This window comes from Apodemus sylvaticus, chromosome 5, assembly GCF_947179515.1.
Source record: "Apodemus sylvaticus chromosome 5, mApoSyl1.1, whole genome shotgun sequence".
NCBI lineage: Eukaryota > Metazoa > Chordata > Mammalia > Rodentia > Muridae > Apodemus > Apodemus sylvaticus.
Window position 1 is genome coordinate 131,856,131 of NC_067476.1, and position 6,499 is coordinate 131,862,629.

The following is a 6,499-nucleotide window of genomic DNA, read 5'->3' on the forward strand; positions in this document are numbered from 1 at the left end:
TGCTGTCATGGCCTTTGCCCCAACCCTGCATCCTGTTCTGATCCTTCCTTCCTCTTCTCCTTGATGGGGTTTGTCAGTCCCCAGGAGTCCCTAGTGTGCAGTTTCATTTTCTCTGCTACCAGATCCCTCTCTCATAATTACTGTGTTCATGGCCCTCCTTTCTAAGAGTCCATTCTGGATTCCACACAAAGGCATATGTTTCCTCAGATGTTCAGGCCTCACCACTTTCATCCTGAGAATTAACCTCCAGCCTTTCTTAATTGCACCACAAGAGCCTGCCATTCTTCTGACCTCACACTCTTTCCTTCTCCTCTGAGATCCCATGGTGCCTTCCCTACCCCTCCCCATACAGGCACTGAGCCCCACATTGTATCATAATCATTCCTTCTGTCAGGCTCTGTCCTATAGATAGAGATCATGTCCTCATCAACTTATCTACTAAAGAGGATGACAGAGCTAAACATACACACACACAGAAACATGAACACTCCTACACAAACATATCTATACGCACTACATACAGATACATCTACTCATGGACCACATCTTCCGAATCATTCTCATGAAGAGCCAAGCAAATTCCCCAAATCTGGAAGATACAAAGCTAGTCAGAGAATTACCAAGCCAGAAAAGATGAACTAAGCATAGTTGGTAAACTATTCTTGAGTCTTCTGTCCAGACAAGCATGCTTGAAATGAATAAAACAGACACTAGATTTGGAACACTGTGAAGAAAGACTGCAGATGTCTCCTTTGTTGGCTACCTGTTGAAATAATATTTTCGATTTTAAGTCAATGAAAAGGGTACTTCTAAAAGTAATTAAGTTGTTGCATTTTTATTTGGTTCAGTTCAGGTTTTTGATATTGTTTTACTCTACAGCCCAGACTGGCTCCAGTTTTCCAAACACTGGATGGTTTGTGAGCCAGATAAAGTTACCCAGTGTGCAGGAGAGGCTGACTATACCACTTACCATTATAAAACTTCAGCTACCCATCATTCAGGAAACCACAAGAAACTCACTTCAAGTGAACAGAAGACACCCTGTTGAAAATTACTGTGAGGTGCCTCTAGAGGCTTTGCAGATGTGGCTTTTGTGTCATGTGTGCCTCAGTAGGTGGAAGAGAGGAGATAGGCTATGTCTACCCTCAGGTTTCTGACCTATGAACATCTGAATAATTAGTAGCCTAATACTTTCTGAAAAAAGGAGACCGAGATCATTACCCCTCTGGCACCAGAAAAGCCCAGTTGGGCACCCAGGGAAGTAAACCTAAGACTAGAAGATCCCCATGTGGGACTACAGGCCCTGGCCAGGAGTGAGCCTGAGACAGATGACTCTTGCAAGGGGTCACTTGGGCAGGCCTGGTGAGGAGCAAGCCTGAGGTGAATGAACACCAGACCTGTATAATGGGGCCCAGATAGGCAGCAAGCCTTAGACGACTACCAGTCCAGCACCACACAGGCCTGGGGATGCTGACCGTGCTCAAGATGATCCCCCTATCTGGCACCATAATGGTCAAAAGAGGAACTCCTGAGATTATTTTCTAAGGTGACTGGAGACATTCAGAGACCCCAGGTGACACTAAGAGAAGCAAGTGAATGGTGGAGAAATGGAACAAAAAGAGGAACAAGGATATGGACCCAACGAAGAGAGGCAGAACTGGAGATCAAGGATAGTGAGGCACTGCCTGTTGTGAGTAGCTGGTGATGCCACCTGAGACCTGTGCAGCACGTCTGGGTCCATGGCCCTGAGGCAGTTAGGGGTCTGTTACCACCAAAAGCCCTGCAGATGTCCCTGGTTTGGGCTGACACCCAGGGACACGTTGATTTCTGAGGGCTGTGCAGAACTGGCCCCACTGCTCACTTAGGCATTGCAGGAGAGGTGGGCGCATGAGCACAGAGGAGCTGACCCCAGCCTTTGCCTTGAGGCTGCAGTACTCGGGAGAGCTCCCTGAACATTGTGGGAGTTTCAGGTGAGCCATTCTAAACGATGTGAGTTCAGGAGAGCTGGCTTCAAGGGTGAGATGCCCTCTTTCCCCCTTACCACCTGTGTCAGGTGGGAGACCTGGCCCTGGGATAATGACAGCAAGGGAGCTGCCCCCTCCCGCCCCCAGGGTCATGAAAGTGGGAGAATTGGCCATGTCTCTCACCAGCTCCAACACCAGGGAGAGGGGACGTCACTTTACCTAGGCAGCAGGGTAGAGCTACTCTGGGGTTTTGGAGGTTGTGGGTGAATCAACCACATGGGTACATGAAGGGGCTGATCCTACAGATCTAAAACTACAGGATCTCCATGACACGGGGCAACAACAGGATCTCCAAGAGGCCCAGTGAGGTTCTAGTATAGATAGAGTAGCAGAAGCCAGAGGCCTCAAACCAGACCAATGACTCATTGCAATGAACGTTTGCAAGCAAAGAAGTTTTACAAAAGGAAATACTGTAGGACACACTGTGACATACTATAGCTTCCATGAGATATTTTTCTCTATTGATGAGGTGGAAGGTTGGAACAAGGGGAGGAGGAGATGAATGGGATTGGGATACATGATGTGAAATTCACACACACACAAAAACCAATAAAAAGCTTTTTAAAAAATTAGCATAATGTTTATTAGAATTGCCTTTTGTAGTTCAAAAGTATATTTTCCTGGTAACTGAACTGTCAAATGTAATAATGCTTCAGTGAGCAGATTAGTGTTACAAAATGTGAGGTGGAGTTAGACTCCATTCTGCATCTTGGGAATGTTGGGGCTTTTCTGTTTGGTTAGTGTTTTTGTTTGTTGGTTGATAATTTTTTTCCACATCATTGACTATGGAGGAGAGTTTATATTTAAGGACTATTATTTAAGGCTCTGGTGTGACCATTGCTGGGTTTAGTGGTGGCTAGTGTCTTTCATTATCTGAATTATCTGAGTGCCATGTTCTGAAGTTGAATGGTTTGAGTTAACCTAGGTTTTTGGCTTTAATAGAAGAAAGAATGGTTGAATGGCACTGGTGCCTCAGTGAAATTCCAGAACAAATTTTGAATACATGGAAAGAATTTTCCAGGAGTGTTTCCTGGGTTTCTTCTCAGGTAGAGAGTTCTAGTATCATCCTACAGATACATCCATCCTATGGGACTGAGCACCTCAACTGCTAGAAGGTTCTTTCCCATTCGAACACTTCACTTTCACACAAGCTGAGGGTGGAGACGATGCTGATGATTCTGATCCCACCGGATGGCAGAAGTGTTGCCAGGGACCTGAAAAGCATAGGAGAGGAGAACAGCAGACTGGAAAGGAAGGGAGGGCTAGCAACTCAAGACCTCAAGGGAACAGGAGGTCATCCGGTTCCAGAAAGCCCTTGGCAAAGGGAGCAAGGCTTGCCGAACTGCACTGCAAACTATTGTTTCTCTAAGGAAGCCATCTGTTCCTGACTCCGGCCAGCACTAACATGAAAGCCACTGTAGTCTGGCCCACAGTCAAGGCCTCTGGAAGCACACCACTGAGTTTCACCAGCCACTTGACCTCCTGTCTTCTGAATGATGGGAGGAAAGCACTTGTCATGGTCTGTTATTGCATCTTCAGCACATTTCTCGTCTGTGGATCTTGTTCCCAAACCACAGATGGAATCAGATGAGATTTAACCAAAAAAGCAAGAGTGTTCCTGGGCCAACATCCAGGGAATGTGGGAGAGAGGAAGACATGAGTGCTGAGGCAAAGTAGCCTGGAACCTGGCACCCACGCCCCCAACCCGTGCATACCTAATGCTAGTTTTTAGACCGCTTTCCAAGCTCCTGCCTGCTAGGCCTAAACCCCCTTCTTTCCCCTACCCACATGTATCTCCTTAGGAAGCTTCTCTACCAGGTGACACTCCCCTTCTTTATTGATCCGTTGATATCTAATTAAGTCCTCAGGACTTGAATGACAGTGTGGCACCTCTATGCCAAGCAGTTAGGAAAGAAAAAAATTATGAACTATCAGCAAATGACTTAGAACAGAAACAAATGACTCTCGTTCCTTGAGAACATTTCCTTAGGACATAACCAGACATAGCACAGATCTGTGTCTCGATGGAAAGGGGTCTCAGGTCCCTTATCTAGGCCCTGACTAAGAAGCCCCAGCATTCTTCCAGGTTGCTCCAGTGGAGAGCCACTCAGGGTGATTCTAGACCCAGAACCCAGAGCATCCGCTTGATATAGGGTCTTTGGAATGGTGATTTTTTTTAAAACCAGGGGTCACTACCCTGTGGTCACAAGACAGTTTAGGAGATACACACTGACTCCCAGTCACATTGTGACATGGCCTCATAATACAGATTTCATAAACATCAGGACAGACTAGCTTTCACAGTCCTCTCCAGATCAAGGCATGGCCATTTTTCCCCATACCAAGATGCTGGTCCCTAGGGTCAGTATCTTTACAGTTGCCAGACCATCGCTGTTCTCTGAGTAAGATGCCATGTTATTTTTTTCCCAAACTGAGAAAGGTTTGGAAAGTGATTGAAGTATTAATAACAATAACTTTCATGGTCAGAATAAGAGTGAGTCAGTCTCAGAGAAACAGCATTAAAGGAGGAATGAACATTGAAGTGGAAAGCCTTTGTATAACCCACAGATGCTGTGCCTTCAACAGTCTTGCACTGGTCATTAGCATGTTAGGGGTAGAGTTGAACTGATGCCCTGGGCCATCCTGAGGGTAAATCCTACATCTCATACTTTTTAACAGCATCAAGACATGTTTTCTACACTTCCAGCCCCTTCCCAGTGAAGCAGAAGCAGTGTTGCTCTCTTCCTGACTGTCACTTGTTCCTGTCTCCTCCATAGCAGGGACCTTTCCAGAAACTCAGTGACTTAGATGCCCTGTCCAATCTAGGGTATTGTCAACCCCAGCACAGAATACATGGCATCTTCGGTGTCTCCCCTTCTTGTTTTGTTTTGTTTTGTTTTGTTTTTCGAGACAGGGTTTCTCTGTATAGCCCTGGCTGTCCTGGAACTCACTCTATAGACTAGGCTGGTCTCAAACTCAGAAATCCACCTGCCTCTGCCTTCCAAGTGCTGAGATTAAAGGCATGTGCCACCACTGCCCAGCCCATTATCCCCTTCTTAACAACAGTGCCTACCTTGTCTCCCTGTCTGCTGTTATACCAATATACCATGTGTACCAGGACTATCTTCTAAGCACCTAAGTCATGCACCAATTTGCAGGAGAATTGGAACCAGCCCCAAAGAGGCAGAAAATCAAGGAAGAGGGGGGGGGTCCCTGTCTCTTCTATTTGTGCCTGTGATGCCTTTGTATTTCCTCTATTAACAGCTGACATGGTGCAGACTCAATAGGTTACACAAAGCAAGATTATTGCTCATGGATGGACAGTCATTCACTGTGAGCTTGTCACCCAAGGTTTGGGAAACTTTTAGGTAGAAGGTGTCTTTGTTCACTGTGCTGTATTTGTGCTATAAGTGATAGACCCCAGAGAGCAGGTCTCTAGGTTTTCACATCCCAATATCATAGGGCTAAAGCCCTGGGCTAAAGCTCTGAAGGGTACACTTCTTAAAGTGGGAACAAAACTGAGGCTGCTGTGATTATCCCTCCATATCTCAGGATTGTATTTTCCAGCACGCTATTCGGTTATTCCAAGAAACAGGAGAAAATGGCTATGGGCACTGAATGGGCTGAGGTCACCCTTATAAAAGAACTGTCTTGACTTCTCTCCCTCACTTTGATAAAAGGCATCACTGCAAAAGAGGTACCTTGAGTTGCTTCTCATGGTTGATAGCAGAAGGAAACCATTTATAAAGCCACAATGGTCTGAATTGTCATCTCCAAGCTGAGAGCAACTTCCTGGTTCTTCTGCAGATCAAGGGATCATCAGGGGTTGCTGGGAGCTCTTGAAGGCTGGGAAAGAGTCATTCCTTAATTCTCTGGCCACCCTAGAGCCCAGATTCCTCCTGCTTTCCTCCTGTTGTCTGTGGACATCTTTCTACCTGGTGACCTTCCTGGTGTTCAAAGCTATGTAGGGACCTGCCTATACCCATCCAGCTGTGGGTGACATGCTCTGAACTGTTTCATGTCTTTCTTTCATGTCCTTTAACTTTCAGACTTCTCGGGCTATGTCAACAATACACTTGTAACCATGTTGGGGCTCCAACCAGGAACTTCGAAAATGCCCACAGCAGCTAATCAAGGTTACTGTTTTTCTGTGCTCACTAAGAAAAAAAGAGAGCTATCTGAACATAAGTGCTGAAGCCACAGTGGCTCTCATGACTATGATGCTGCTCACACGCAGCATGAAGTCCACAGCAGATATGGTCTACCCTGGCTATATATGGTATGCTGGACAGAAGGATAATTCACATTCCCTAGTGGGTTGACATAAAATTTGATCACACCTCTCAGAGTGATAGACATGTCAAAAGTTATGAGCTATGAGCTATATGCTTACACGATTTTCTATTTGATATTTTCCAACTATAGTTGAAGCAGGTACCTAAAATAGAAAGGCATGAATAAGACAGGATTGTTAT

At 45.8% G+C, this 6,499-nt stretch overlaps 1 non-coding gene across 1 annotated transcript; it reads left to right on the forward strand.

The window, feature by feature from the left end:
- Positions 1–1,060: 1,060 nt before the first annotated feature.
- Positions 1,061–1,192, forward strand: LOC127686551 (small nucleolar RNA SNORA17). The gene has a single exon (XR_007978166.1). It is a non-coding gene; the product is annotated as a small nucleolar RNA SNORA17 (small nucleolar RNA).
- Positions 1,193–6,499: the final 5,307 nt, after the last annotated feature.